Genomic DNA, 16,484 nt, shown 5'->3' with positions numbered 1-16,484 from the left:
TTAAAGTTTGGGCACCCCTATTAATGTTAACCTTTTTTCTTTATAACAATTTTGGTTTTTGCAACAGCTATTTCAGTTTCATATATCTAATAACTGATGGACTCAGTTATATTTCTGGATTCAAATGAGGTTTATTGTACTAACAGAAAATGTGCAATCTGCATTTTATACCGACGCCAGTACACTTGTTCCCTGGGAGCCGGCATGCGCACCTTCTCTGCGCCAGCTGTCAGCTTGACAGCTGACACAGAGAACCGCCGACTCCCAGGCCAGGGGGGGCGGCAGAACGCAGCCGCCGGGGAGGACACTGCGGACCGCTGCATTGGCGGCCTGGACTGCGCCCCCTGCCGGCTGCACCCGGGGCAACTGCCCCGGCTGCCCCCCCTGGATACGCCCCTGCCTAGAAGATACGGTTATTTGGCGCTCCCACTCAGCGACGGCTGTCCCAGACTAGCCCTGATAATCCCTAATAATCTACAGGAGGGAAAACAATAAGTGATAGTATAGGAATGAATGGATAGACCTTAATTAACAAAAATAAAATGCTGACAGCATCTCTACTGTCTATAGATAAAGATCAAAAAATCCCCGATACAAAGGTATACAGTAATCCCCAACTAGAAAAACCTGTATATCAACACGAACAACGATATGCCTAATGTGTATATATCACACATAAAATGAGGATTATAGAAAAGCTGTATATCAGCACAAAGAGAATATGCCCAATATACACTCACTGGCCACTTTATTAGGTACACCTGTCCAACTGTGTGTTAAGACTTAATTTCTAATCAGCCAATCACATGGCGGCAACTCAGTGCATTTAGGCATGTAGACATGGTCAAGACAATCTCCTGCAGTTCAAACCGAGCATCAGTATGGGGAAGAAAGGTGATTTGAGTGCCTTTGAACGTGGCAAGATTGTTGGTGCCAGAAGGGCTGGTCTGAGTATTTCAGAAACTGCTGATCTACTGGGATTTTCACGCACAACCATCTCTAGGGTTTACAGAGAATGGTCCGAAAAAGAAAAAAAATCCAGTGAGCGGCAGTTCTGTGGCCGGAAATGCCATGTTGATGCCAGAGGTCAGAGGAGAATGGGCAGACTGGTTCGAGCTGATAGAAAGGCAACAGTGACTCAAATTGCCACCCGTTACAACCAAGGTAGGCAGAAGAGCATCTCTGAACGCACAGTGCGTCGAACTTTGAGGCAGATGGGCTACAGCAGCAGAAGACCACACTGGGTACCACTCCTCTCAGCTAAGAACAGGCATCTGATGGCTACTTTCAGCAGGATAATGCGCCATGTCATAAAGCTCGAATCATCTCAGATTGGTTTCTTGAACATGACAATGAGTTCACTGTACTCAAATGGCCTCCTCAGTCACCAGATCTCAATCCAATAGAGCATCTTTGGGATGTGGTGGAACGGGAGATTCGCATCAGGGATGTGCAGCCGACAATTCTGCGCCAACTGTGTGATGCCATCATGTCAATATGGTCCAAAATCTCTGAGGAATGCTTCCAGCACCTTGTTGAATCTCTGCCACGAAGAATTGAGGCAGTTCTGAAGGCAAAAGGGGGTCCAACCCGTTACTAGCATGGTGTACCTAATAAAGTGGCCAGTGAGTGTATATATATCACATATGGATTGGGGTACAAAAATAGTCAATTCATGTATGCCTCTTCATCTGGACACATCATATCTGTGGCACTGCTAGGTTCCTAATCGAGCCTCCTGATGAACCGCTAAGACGGGAAAATCCCTGTTATGTTTCCTTTGATTATGCTGGATTGGGAAATAATATGAACTAACCTTCTTTTTTTGAACAGTTTGCTATGTAAATCTTGCATTGAACTTTACCTTTCTTTTGTCACATGGTCATATGTTCCTCTGTGTAGTGGGGCGACTATTATTACATGAATTGACTATTCTTGTTAATTAAGGTCTATCCATTCATTCCTATACTATCACTTATTGCTTTCCCACCTGTAAATTATTAGGGGTTATCAGGGCTAGTCTGAGAGTGGGGGTGCCAAATAACCGTATCTTCTAGGGTGCCAACCTCCACTGCCAGGAAGGGATAGCAGACTATTGTAGGGAATTGGACAGGTGATTTCTATGCTGGCTTGTGGTATTGGTATACACTGGGTTGGTGAAATTTTAATATTTATGAATAAAGATTTCTTTTATTGGGAATATACTGTATGTTTGCACTATATAAGGTTTTTCCCTAGTCCTTAAGAGCTTTATTTGAACTTTCGATTTTGTGGCCCCATAGGAGTCTATTGGGGCCACAAAATCGGCCCGCAAAAACACGGTAAGTGTAAAAGCAGCCTTAGTTTGAAAATCGAGACAAATGATGGACGTATTAAACTGGTAAATACATCAATGCACTTTTCGCTTTTTTTGGTGGCAACAAAGAATGCAATCTACAAGCTTTGCATGAAAGGACAGGTACGCTTTAAATTATTTCATGGGAATTAGCTGAAAAATGCACAATGCAGATGACTGCATTACAGTACGACCTAGATATATATTATTAGTTGATTGCTATGTTATTTTCCGAGAAGTAAAATTGTATTTAAAGGTTTCTCTTTTATGAAGCTTCAGATTGTTGATTCTCCCACGTAGCTTGTGTTCAGTGTTACAATATAATTGGTATTATTCCTTGATTTAAAAGTACAATTCCAATTGATTTTGTTTGCTTGACAGGTAGCTTTTGACTGCATAATTTAATTTTCTTTGGCTTTCATACCAAATGTTTTGCTGCCTTACAATTATCTGATACAGAAGTTAAAAAAAAATAAATGTTGGAAAGATTTAACAGTTCTGCCCCTTCTGCCTCAGTGTTTCATCTTGCTGTTTGAATAAATTGTTAACCACAGAGGTACAGTATTTTAGGACCAAGTATACAAGTGTTTTTTGCATGGTACAGAAGCCTATAAGGGTGATAATGCTGTGTAGAATTTACAGTGTGGTATTTGAAGACTAGAAGGACCGATATGATATTCTATACCTTTTTAGCGCCGGTCACAGCTGCTTGCTCATGCTGTCGTCTGAACTTAAAGTCGATCAGAGCCACCGGTGTTTCTGGAGTGGAAAACAACCAAGCAGTAACATGGACTTCCTGGGGAAGTTCGTGTTCATGGTCTGTGCATGAACACAACGTGTTTGGTACTACTGACCCCAAACTTTACTTTTCAGGTTAAGGAGGGTATAAGGATTTTGTTTTATGTTTTACCTTTTGATGGCTTTCTACGGTTTAAAAAATATGGCTTCCAATGGCCATTATTTTGTTGATTCCACGTGGAAGCAAATTACACATAATCAAATCAAATAGTTTTGCAAAATTCAAGTAGAATTAAATTCTTTCAAATTTATCAGCTCATCTAATATATAAAGCTCAATGTGTGTGTATGTGTGTGTGTGTATGTCCGGGATTGGCATCTGCACTGTCGCAGCTACAGCCACAAAATTTGGCACAGTCACACGTCTGGACCCCGAGGGCATCATAGGCTATGTTGTGAGGTGAAATTTTAACCCCGCGCATTCCAATTCACCAAACAATTTTGCCCCTATGTACATAATGGGGAAAAAGTGTATGTACAGTGGGGAAAAAAAGTATTTAGTCAGTCAGCAATAGTGCAAGTTCCACCACTTAAAAAGATGAGAGGCGTCTGTAATTTACATCATAGGTAGACCTCAACTATGGGAGACAAACTGAGAAAAAAAAATCCAGAAAATCACATTGTCTGTTTTTTTTTCATTTTATTTGCATATTATGGTGGAAAATAAGTATTTGGTCAGAAACAAAATTTCATCTCAATACTTTGTGATATATCCTTTGTTGGCAATGACAGAGGTCAAACGTTTTCTGTAAGTCTTCACAAGGTTGCCACACACTGTTGTTGGTATGTTGGCCCATTCCTCCATGCAGATCTCCTCTAGAGCAGTGATGTTTTTGGCTTTTCGCTTGGCAACACGGACTTTCAACTCCCTCCAAAGGTTTTCTATAGGGTTGAGATCTGGAGACTGGCTAGGCCACTCCAGGACCTTGAAATGCTTCTTACGAAGCCACTCCTTCGTTGCCCTGGCGGTGTGCTTTGGATCATTGTCATGTTGAAAGACCCAGCCACGTTTCATCATCAATGCCCTTGCTGATGGAAGGAGGTTTGCACTCAAAATCTCACGATACATGGCCCCATTCATTCTTTCATGTACCCGGATCAGTCGTCCTGGCCCCTTTGCAGAGAAACAGCCCCAAAGCATGATGTTTCCACCACCATGCTTTACAGTAGGTATGGTGTTTGATGGATGCAACTCAGTATTCTTTTTCCTCCAAACACGACAAGTTGTGTTTCTACCAAACAGTTCCAGTTTGGTTTCATCAGACCATAGGACATTCTCCCAAAACTCCTCTGGATCATCCAAATGCTCTCTAGCAAACTTCAGACAGGCCCGGACATGTACAGGCTTAATCAGTGGGACACGTCTGGCACTGCAGGATCTGAGTCCATGGTGGCGTAGTGTGTTACTTATGGTAGGCCTTGTTAAATTGATCCCAGCTCTCTGCAGTTCATTCACTAGGTCCCCCCGCGTGGTTCTGGGATTTTTGCTCACCGTTCTTGTGATCATTCTGACCCCACGGGGTGGGATTTTGCGTGGAGCACCAGATCGAGGGAGACTATCAGTGGTCTTGTATGTCTTCCATTTTCTAATTATTGCTCCCACAGTTGATTTCTTCACTCCAAGCTGGTTGGCTATTGCAGATTCAGTCTTCCCAGCCTGGTGCAGGGCTACAATTTTGTTTCTGGTGTCCTTTGACAGCTCTTTGGTCTTCACCATAGTGGAGTTTGGAGTCAGACTGTTTGAGGGTGTGCACAGGTGTCTTTTTATACTGATAACAAGTTTAAACAGGTGCCATTACTACAGGTACTGAGTGGCGGAAAGAGGAGACTCTTAAAGAAGAAGTTACAGGTCTGTGAGAGCCAGAAATCTTGATTGCTTGTTTCTGACCAAATACTTATTTTCCACCATAATATGCAAATAAAATGAAAAAAAAAACAGACAATGTGATTTTCTGGATTTTTTTTTCTCAGTTTGTCTCCCATAGTTGAGGTCTACCTATGATGTAAATTACAGATGCCTCTCATCTTTTTAAGTGGTGGAACTTGCACTATTGCTGACTGACTAAATACTTTTTTTTCCCCACTGTATGTGTGTTTGTCCGGGATTGGCATCTGCACCGTCGTAGCTACAGCCACAAAATTTTGCACAGTCACACGTCTGGACCCAGAGAGCATTATAGGTTATGTTGTGAGGCGAAATTTTAACCCCGCGCGTTCCAATTCACCAAACAATTTTGCCTATTATTCTAATCATTTCTATGGTGTTATCGTCCTTCTGTAAAGCTGGAAATAACACAATTTATTACCATGCCAAAACAGACCACCCTCTGACACAGACTGCAGGGGGAGCCCAGTATCACACAGGATAGGATTAGATACACGGCTCAGCAGTCAGTATCACACAGGATAGGATTAGGTACGCGACTCACCAGTCAGTATCACACAGGATAGGGGTAGATACACGGCTCAACAGACGGTATCACACAGGATAGGATTAGATACACTGGTCAACAGTCAGTATCACACAGGACAGGATTAGATACATGGCTGAACAGTCAGTAACACACGATAGGATTAGATACACAGCTCAGCAGAAAGTATCACACAGGAGAGGATTAGGTACATGGCTGAGCAGTCAGTAACACACATGATAGGATTAGATACACGGCTCAGCAGTCATTCTCACACAGGATAGGGTTAGATACACGGCTCAGCAGATGGTATCACACAGGATAGGATTAGATACACGGTTCAGCAGTCAGTATCACACAGGATAGGATTAGATACATGGCTGAGCAGTCAGTAATACACATGATAGGAGTAGATGCACAGCTCAGCTGAAAGTATCACAGGAGAGGATTAGGTACACAGCTCAGCAGACAGTATGACACAGGGTTAGATACACAGATACACATGTTGTTTATCAAAGGCTCTTGAATGAGTTGAAAGTAAAATACAATAATACTTGGGTAATCGTTTAGTTCATTTGTGTGGCAAATCTGTAGTGTTGAATGTATGATGTGAATGGAGGGCACTGTACTGCATAAGGAAAGTGCCCCTGACTGGGGTGCCTTTCCTCCCCTCCCCTTAGGGTTAATTGAGCTGGCCCACCCATGTTGTTTTGGGGCAGGTATTTAGTGTTGTAGGGCCAATGGGGATCAGGAAGGGGTTAGTACAGCCCCTTCCTGTAGTTATATAGCACCAGTCACCAGGCCGCCCTTCCTCTTCCTCATGGTAGCTGATCCTGGAAGTGCTTGTTGAGCACTGTCTGGCGGTATTATGGCAGACCCTCTTATGGAGGCCATGCGATTGCGAGTGATGCAAGAGGGAGAGTCCTGCCTGCAAAGCTTCCTGGTGGGGATTGACGCTCACCTGGCATCCCCACTTGCTGCGGCTTCTCTGGAAGTGCCTGGTCCTGGCGCGGCTTCATCGCGGTCGGGTCCAGCCACCGCGGTGTTACAGGAGGAACAGCCGGCGGCAGTGGGGGTGAGTGGAGGCAGGCGGTCCGAGCGTCGATCCCGCTCTCCTTTAAGGCTGCGTGATGCCTCGCCGGCGTTGGCTGGGGTTTCCCGGCGGCGGGCGGCTAGGCGGAAGTCGCCGCCCCCAGACTTCCATTCGCGAGACGCTGATCATGCAGTGGCGCCTGCATGTGGGAGAAAAGGGCGCAGGTCCAGCACTTCAATGGTGCAAGGGGTTAGGGAGGCTGAGGGTCCCGGACAAGCGAGCAGCATATCGGCGGTGATTGGGAGGGATCAGGGTCAGTCGGCACGGGGGAGTAATTTGGCTGGGGACATGGGAACAATAATGGGAGCGAGGCATAGTGCGACCTCCTCTGGGTCAACAGAGGACCAGGTTAATGAGCAGCCCACTGCGCCCAGGGTGGAGGATCGGAGGAGGGGCAGTGTTTCCCAGGCTACTTTTGCGGGGGTTCAGGCATCCTCTCCTCTCGTAGGGTTGTGTGTGCCGAGCACTACAGTGCTTGCTCTTGCGCCGCAGAGTGGTGGCGTCCAAGGGGATGTTGGTCAGGGCCAGGCTTCGGCTACTGCCGTAGCAGGTGATAGCAGGGAGGCTTCCGTGGCTGCTCCAGTGGCTGACTACCCCCTGAAAGGGAGGCGAGGCAGGTGTAGACGCCAGGGATCCTCCTCCTCTTCCTCTTTTTCATCATCCCTGCAGCCGCGTCGGCACGGGCACCACGCATCGCAGCGTCGCCATAAGAAATCAAGGCACTCAGGCCGCAGGGGTTCCTCTCGTGGTCATCACCGTCCCCGGTCCTCGAGACGTGGCTCTCCATCTTCAATGTCAGAGGTGTCCAGCGCGTCTGTGAGTCCCGAGCAGATCCGTGGTCCTCCTCCCGAGCGTCGGGAGTCGAGGGCTCGATCAAGGACTTTCAGCCTGGTCGAGACGGGCGCAACTCCCGAGGCTACAAGTCACGGCATCAACGTTCTGGCCGGTCATCCGGGAGCCGGAGTTCCTCCATCTATGGGAGTCCCTCCTCCAACGGTGAATCCGGGTGAGTGTACCCTGTTGGGTTCTTCGAGTGTGGATAATGCAGCTATGATATCTGTTTTGCGAGCGTTGATAGGGCAATTGCCCCCTACGGCTGGTACAGCAACGGAGTGTCAAAAGGTGGATTCCCCGTTAGCGGGGGTGTATAAGGATACCATGTTCTGTTGGGTTAGTGCGCTAGGGCCGCACATTGATGATGATACTAAAAAGAAGATTTGGGGTAATGATTATATAGATATTTGGTCGCTGGTTTCGGTGGACCAGCACACTGTGGATAAAGAAAGGAGGCCGGGCGAGAGGTTTTCGGAGAGAGTGCGTCCCAAGGTGGCTAAGACTATGAATAAGTGGTTGCAAGCTTTCGCTGTTTTGGGTTGCATTATGGGACAGAAGCACCCGAGCCGCTGCTCCGAGCTGTTTATTTACCAGGATATGATTTACAATTCATATAAGGCACATGGGGGATCAGCTTGGTGGAAGTACGATGAGGAATTCAGGAGGCGTTTAGCCCTTCACCCGGAAATTGGCTGGGGGGTGAAGGCGACTGAGGTGTGGCTGCGCCTTATGATGACTCAGAAGCAGTATCCCTTTCCGTCAACGGCTGCTGGACAAGGATCAACAGGTTCCGGTTCAGTGGTCGTGCGGAGACCGGGTACCTGTTGGTGGTTCAATGAGGGACATTGTCGGTTTTACGGCCTCTGCAAATTCCGACATGAATGTTCGGCATGTGGAGTTTCCCACCCTGGCGTCTAGGTGTTCCCACCCTGCGGGAAAGCTGCCAGTCAAGCTGCAGCAAACTGAGAGGAAAGACGCCGGTGAACGTAGTCGCGATGGAACCATGGTTAGACCGTTATCATAATAAGGAGGCTGCAGGTATGCTACGTTTTGGTTTTTCAGAAAGTTTTTTCACCCCTTTTAAATTGCATAGGTCCCCCGGTTTTGCGTCAAATTTGAAGTCTGCTCGGGAACACCCGGAGGTTCTGGTGGCGAAAGTGCAGAAGGAGGTAGCTTTGGGTAGAATGGCCGGTCCATTTGTATCCCCATCTTTTCATGATTTTAGAGTATCACCTTTGGGGGTGGTGCCGAAGAAAGACCCGGGTTCCTTTAGTTTGATTCACCATTTGTCTCACCCGAAGGGGTTTTCGGTGAATGAAGGTATTTCCACCCAGGATGCGTCAGTATCATATGCATCCTTTGACAGGGCTGTGGCTTTGGTCAGGGACGCGGGTAAAGGAGCCTGGTTGGCGAAGTCTGATATCGATTCGGCATTTCGTTTGCTGCCGGTGCATCCGGACTGTTTTCATTTGTTGGGTTGTCAGGTAGAAGGAGAGTTTTATTTTGATATGTGTCTTCCCATGGGATGTTCTATTTCGTGCTATTATTTTGAACTTTTTAGTTCATATTTGGAGTGGGTAGTGAGATGGGAGTCTGGAATGAGGTGTGTCACTCATTACTTGGATGATTTCCTTTTTGTCGGCCCCAAGGACTCAGAGGTGCGTAGCAGTTTGCTTTCAACATTCACGTTTATTGCGCGGACGTTTGGTGTACCTTTGTCACCAGAGAAGACCATCGGTCCGGTCCAAACCTTGTCGTTTTTAGGCATTGAAATTGATACGGTAGCAATGGTGTATCGATTGCCAGGCGACAAGATCCAGAAATTGGTCTCGTTGATTGAGGGTTTCATGTCTGTTCGGAAGGTTACACTGTTGCAGATGCAATCACTGTTGGGGTTATTAGTCTTTGCGAGCAGAGTCATGCCGGTACGTAGGGCGTTTTCACGGCGGCTGTCATTGGCTACGAAAAGGGTCTCTAGCCCGCACCACAGGGTGCGGGTGACGAGGGCCATGAAGGCAGATTTGGAGGTGTGGCTCTCTTTTTTGCAATCATTCAATGGGCATACTTGCTTTAAGTTACCGTGCCGGACGGCACAGGATTTGCTTTTGTTTACGTCAGTGGACGGTGTCGTTGGTTTCACGTCAGGTTTTAGGAACCGTCTGTGTCGGGAGACTTGGCCGGAGTTTTGGATCAGGTTGGGTTTTGGTCGTGACAGGACCCTGTGCGAGATTTTTTCAGTTGTTGTATTGATTGAGTTGTGGGGCAATTTGCTGTGCAATCAGGAGATTCATTGGAGGACGATTACTCCAGGGGTGTCTCGCTGTCTCAATCATATGTCGTCTAGGTCTCCTCCGGTCTTGGGCCTTCTTCGTAGATTGGCTTTGCTCTGTTTGAAATTCAACATTTGGCTTCGGGCTCAATTGGTACAAGGCCCCGATGTTTTGTTGCTTAACTTTTCCGATTTTTCTGACTTGCAGGTTTCCGCGGATCCTGGTCTCAATGCCCTTCCGGAAGTTTTCAGCTGCCTGCGGATTCTGTGGGATGCGGTCGGGAACAGTTGATGTCCCTTGTCCGTTCCTCTGTGTCCCAGTCGACATGGAGAGCATATGGTAAGGCATGGATGGAATGGTGTCAGTTGGCGGGTTGCAGACCAGTTCAGTCATGTGAGACTTTCAGATTACACGTTACGGTTTAGTACTTGAGTCAGTTGCATAGTAAGGGTCTATCGGGTACGTCGGCACAGCAACGCTTGTCCAGCGTTGCTTTTCATTTTCAGTTATTGGGTTGGTCTGATGTTACGAAATGTTTCATAGTCAGGCAGGCTATGAAGGGTTGGAGGAGGGTTCAGCCTAGCAATGAGTGTAGGCGTCTGGTGTCCCTCATCCTCCTTGGTCAACTCATAGGTATTGCAGGTAAAGTGTGCAGTTCTGCGTTTGAAGCAGCTCTTGTGTCCGCCGCTTTTGGATTGGCATTCTTCGGGGCCTTAAGGGTAGGGGAGTTGGTTCCACGTTCAAAGTTTGATTCGGGGTGTGGTTTGTGGTTTGAGGACGTGGTTTTCTTGGAAGAGTCCGTGCGCGTGAGAATACGTAAATCGAAGACTGATCCTTTGGGTAGGGGTTCCTGGGTTCTGCTACGTGCTGCCAGATTCTCGTTGTGCCTGGTTGCTTTGCTTCAGTCGTATGTAGCTGTGAGGACCAGAGGTAGTTTTTTCTTCGTGCATGCAGATGGTTTACCTTTAACTAGGTATCAATTTCAGGCCGTGTTTAATAGATGTTTGAAGGGGTTAGGAGTTCCAGCTGGTGAGTATGGCACTCATTCTTTCCGCATTGGGGCAGCTACGGAGGCGGCTAAGGAGGGTCTTCCTGATGCCGAAGTTCAAAGGATAGGGAGGTGGAAGTCGGCATGCTTTGCTCGTTACATTCGTCCGGATTTGTTATATTAACAATTTCTTTTCCCGCAGATTCCGTCAGACCGACTGTATGATTGCTGGGACATTCCTACATCTTCTGGGCGGCGTAACGAGCCGAGTGTGGACGGCACCTTGGATTTCGGGACGTAACGTTCATGTGGAGAGGCATTAGGGGCCTGCAGTGGCCGCAAGTTTTACCGGAGGTGGTTTCAATTGCAAGGGGAGCTCGGGGGCCGAGCATTTTGGTGTTACATGCGGGGAGTAACGATCTTTGCTCGTACAAGGTGGCGGAGCTTCTGACTATGATGCGGGCTGATATGGAACGCTTTCATAGTTTTTCCAGGAACTGGTGCTAGTTTGGTCAGAGATTGTCCCGAGGGCGGTGTGGCAAGGGGCTCGTGATGGTATGGCAGTTGAACGCACGAGGAGGTCTATCAATGCCCGTATCTCTAAGTTTGTGCGTTAGAGGTTCGGTGTGGTTGTTCGACATAGACAACTGGAAGGAAATAACAGTGCCCTGCTAAGGCCTGACGGGGTGCATTTGAACGACATCGGGCTCGATATCTTCTTATCCGGTTTGCAAGATGGAGTAGAGCAAGCTTTGCTATTGATGGGTGGGGGTCGGAGTCCTGTTTAGAAAACAGGATCCGCCGTGGCGGTGTAAGAAGGAATGGCACAAAGCTACGGCTCGCTGGCTGACTTGCCTGCGAATACAGAGCAGGGCATTTGCGGCGAGCGCGTGTTAAGAGAAGCTAAGTGCCTCTAAAATGGTTGTTTGAGATACATTCAATAAAGCTGTGACCGACCTTCACCCATCATTTGGTTTCCGAGTTTGATTTATTAATGGTTAAGTGGGGTAGAGGAAATGCTATTGGGGTTTTAGCTCTGAGTGACAACAGTCTGGAGGGCACTGTACTGCATAAGAAAAGTGCCCCTGACTGGGGTGCCTTTCCTCCCCTCCCCTTAGGCTTAAATGAGCTGGCCCACCCATGTTGTTTTGGGGCAGGTATTTAGTGTAGGGCCAATGGGGATCAGGAAGGGGTTAGTACAGCCCCTTCCTGTAGTTATATAGCACCAGTCACCAGGCCGCCCTTCCTCTTCCTCATGGTAGCTGATCCTGGAGGTGCTTGTCCCACCCTCCCTCCCTTTTTGTTATGATTGTTTACTAATGTTTATTCCATTCTTTTTATTGTAGTTTCAAGTCACAGCGGTGTAAGAAGGAATGGCACAAAGCTACGGCTCGCTGGCTTACTTGCCTGCGAATACAGAGCAGGGCATTTGCGGCGAGCGCGTGTTAAGAGAAGCTAAGTGCCTCTAAAATGGTTGTTTGAGATACATTCAATAAAGCTGTGACCGACCTTCACCCATCATTTGGTTTCCGAGTTTGATTTATTAATGGTTAAGTGGGGTAGAGGAAATGCTATTGGGGTTTTAGCCCTGAGTCACAACAGTCATGTTTTTATGTGCAATATAATCATTATAATTTGTTATAACTAACCACAGTTGGTTGCTATGTCCAGGCAACGCCGGGCTCTTCAGCTAGTCTGTAATTTTAGTCAGCTTTCAGTGTAGTAAATCTATAAATTCATATAATTTACTACGCAATAATTGTGAAATATAGTTTGTTCTGTTCTTGCTATATGGTATGCTACATAAAATGTTCTTCCTAGACTATCGACACCTCCACATATGGAATACTCATTATAAAATATGCAATGGAACATGTAAAGCCCTATGACAATTCTAGCAGCCATCATTTTACGCTAGGATTACAGCTTTCATAGCTCTCCATCTTAGACATAACATAACAAGGTTTATATTAGCCGGTGTGAGCTGAGCAAGAATGAAATGTCCTCCCGCTTTGTTGGTTTTGGATAGCCCTTTGATACATGCAAAGACCTCAACAGTGTTTTAGGTTCTTCTTTAACTAGCTTGCAATTTTCCACTTCCAAAACTATTTCTTCTAAACATAACCTTCTGGTGACAGAGACATCACAATCATGGTAAGAAAATAAACACGTTATGTCTGCTTCTCCGTGTTTACATAGTATTTCTCGCTTTATTTTCAACCACTTGGTGGTCTGAGGAAGAGTAGAAATTCCAGGGGGACAATAATAAACACAGTAATATGAAACATCTTACAGAGCTAGAAGGAGTAAATCAACTGTGGACAGTCAGAATGTCCTGTCTATGGCTCACTCACTCAGCAGGCAGCCTGAAAAAACATATATTTGGTATTCAAGTAAGGTTTATCAGCAGTGGACGTTGTCACCAGTGGGTTTAAACAAGAGGAATTTGTATTATATTGAGGAAGAGACGCAACTCGTACATAGTTTGGTCTTTTCTGTGGTAATGTAAAGATGCAAAAAAGCAAGACTGAAGAAGAATAGACGCCTTCAAAATGTAGTGCGGGAGAAGGATGTTATCAATACCATGCAAGGCAAGAAGAAAAAGTAAATAGGTTTTGGAACAAATCAAGCCAGACATGTCACTGGAAGCAAAGATCACCAAGATACGACTTGAATACTTTGGACACATCAAACAAAGAAAGCAATCACTGGAGAAGGACATCATGGTCGGAGGAATAGAAGGAACAAGACAGAGAGGAAGACCAGCAACCTGATGGCTTGATACTATCAAGATAATGGTGGAGAAGACCCTGGTGGCCCTATCTTGGCTTGCACAAGATCGATCTTCCTACATATCATTTATCCATTAAGTTGCCATGGCTCAAGGTTGTGCTGATGGTTGTTTAAAAATATTAAAATTATTATATAAAAGGAAGGGAACTGAAAACCAGCCCCTTTTTTCCTTTGGGTGGTTTATACTGGACAGCGTTTATCAAGCCTCATTCATTAGAAACATGTTAGAGTAAAAATGTCTTCTTACCCAATCAAACAATCAAGCCAAAAAATCAGCGTTCAGCTTACATTTTACCAAATCAGTAAAAAAAGTTTGAGGCTCATCTTATCCTTCACTGCCAGATGAGTGTTACTTTGTATCCAATATGTCATTTTGTGAAAGTGTGAATAGTTCCTGTTCTTGATTTGGTGGAGAATAGTGATGAGTGAATGTGATTGGAAAAGTTGTTATCTGAGCATGCTCGTGTGGTAACCAAGTGACTTCAGCGTGCTTGAATAATATGTTGGGGTCCCCGCGGCTGCATGTCTTACGACTGTTCGACAGCTGCAACACATGCAGAGATTGCCTAACAAACAGACAGTCCCTGCATATGTTGTTAAACTTCCACCTGATGAAGACGGATCCTCCGTCGAAATGCGTTGTGGTTTAAACCCATCTCTTGGTTGAGTCTCTTTCCTGCACTCCTAAGACCGTTTTCCATTTTCTCATTGCTCCTATCCTCCATTGGAGGCTTTCGGCTGGAGCTGCGGTGGAGACCTGACCTCCTTGTCTGACCCTGGGTTGCTTCCTAAGCTCTCCTTTATGACCGCTTATCACTGACTCTTAAATCTGTCCAAGATAGCCTTTCTTGGCCTCTGACAGATGTAACAGTTGCCCAGTGAAGCAAATTTATCATCTACTCATAGGATAGGTGATTATCTTATAGATCAGTGAGGGTTTCATAGCTGGGCCCACCACAGATTTGAAGAACGAGGCAACTTTATCCATGTTGGAATACAGTGGCAGCATGCATGCACATATGCCATTCCAATCATTCGCTATGGGATTGCCGGAGCGCTGTGCTCAGTTTTCTCTAGCAGCACCAAGGAGAATGAAAGGAGCTGTTGTCATACATCTTCTCTGCAACTCTATCATATCATCAACAAAAGTGTACTATTCTGGCAATTGATGGGGTGCCAGCGGTTGGAACTCCATGGATCTATAAGTAATCATCAATTTAGCTGATAGGTGATAACTTTTATCACCTTTCACTGGACTTTTTAATTTAAACTGAGTACCTCCTACAATTGGTGCTGCTCCATTGATTCTGAATCAGTTTTTCCTTTTCTTTTGTGCCCCTACTTTCCAAAGTTATGCACATGGTAATTAAAGCACCCATTATACACATTTTCACTTCCACCAACTCAACATACACCACAGAACTTCTGTGGACATTTGATTTTTCTCCTCTATGATGCGGGCCAAACAAAACACTTCAAGGTGTGGAGCGAGAGCATAGCGGAACCGCAAAGTGCGGAGCGAGAGCAAAGTGGAACCGCAAGGTGCGGAGTGAGAGCAAAGCGGAACCGCAAGGTGCGGAGCGAAAGCAAAGCAGAACCACAAGGTGCGGAGCGAGAGCAAAAGCGGAACCGCAAGGTGCGGAGCGAGAGCAAAAGCGGAACCGCAAGGTGCGGAGCCATAGCAAAGCAGACAAAGTAAAAACGGGGATACACACAGCAAGGAAAGGAAGCCACAGTCAATTATACAAACAGGTACAGGTTAGGGCTGAGTTCAGACAAGGTCAGGTACAGGAGCAGGGACAGGATCTAGGATACAAGAATAGGACATAGTACAGACAAGGACAGACACATGAACAAATACTGGACAAGGGCACAGTTCTGAGTATGAAGCCCTCAGGGAGGCGGAAACATAGAACACAAAGCGCACGGTAACAGGTTGGGAATGCAGCCCCCAAGAAGGCGGAAACAAGACACAAAGCGCACAGTAACAGGTCTGGGAATGCAGCCTGTTATGATTGAGTCACCGTAGGAGGCAAAAACAGAAATGCTAGCTAGTCCTGAAAACCAGAGAAGTTGGCAACTATCAGATTGCAGACCCCTGAACCTATCACCACAACTAGCAGTAGCCGTGGGGGGTGCCTACGATGACCTAGACCCCTCGATCACAGCCGGAGAGATACAGAGGCCTAAAGAAGGAAAGGGGAAATCTAACTGCCCCAGAGCAGACCCCAAAGCAATAGGCAGCCCCCCACATATGATGACGGTGAAGCAAGATGAAAACACTTACACAGACAGAAAGACAGGCTGAGCAAAGACGGGGCCCAAGAACTACCTAGATAGGAACGGATAGGAAGGCTGCTGTCTGCAATCTGCCAAAACCCTAACAGAGACAAAAGCCAACAAGCTGATATAAAAATGGCCCTGAAGCAACTAAGCTTCAAAAACTAAATCAGCACTTAGGTACTTTCAGAAGACAGAGCTCTAGGAACACTGCACACTCCAGCAGGGAGTGGCAGAATCCAAAAAGCAAGAAAAACAAAAACAAATCTTAGATGCAAAAAGGCAAAACAGAAAACTTAGCTTTAGGAGAGCAGGAATCAGACAGGTGTCCAAGAGTCCACAGAGAAATCACCCGCAGGGCAGAAAGGGTGTAGGCTGCCTTAAATCCAGTCAGTGACTCCACTCAGCCAATCGTCTTCATTAGTCCCAGGTGCCTGATAATCAGGCTCACTACCTTCCTTCACTAGAATAGGGAGTTCACCAGGCCTCAGTGACGGAGGGGAAAATGAACTCACAACAGTACCCCCCCCTTGAGGAGGGGTCACCGAACCCTCAACAACGCTACCAGGGCGATCAGGGTGAGCCCGATGAAAGGCACGCACCAATCTTTTGGCATGAATATCAGAGGCAGAGACCCAGGAATTATCCTCCTGACCATAACCCTTCCACTTAACCAAATACTG

This window comes from Dendrobates tinctorius, unplaced genomic scaffold (genome assembly GCF_039654945.1).
Source record: "Dendrobates tinctorius isolate UK_male_01 unplaced genomic scaffold, ASM3965494v1 ptg000086l, whole genome shotgun sequence".
Taxonomy (NCBI): domain Eukaryota; kingdom Metazoa; phylum Chordata; class Amphibia; order Anura; family Dendrobatidae; genus Dendrobates; species Dendrobates tinctorius.
Note: the sequence above shows the minus strand (reverse complement) of the source record.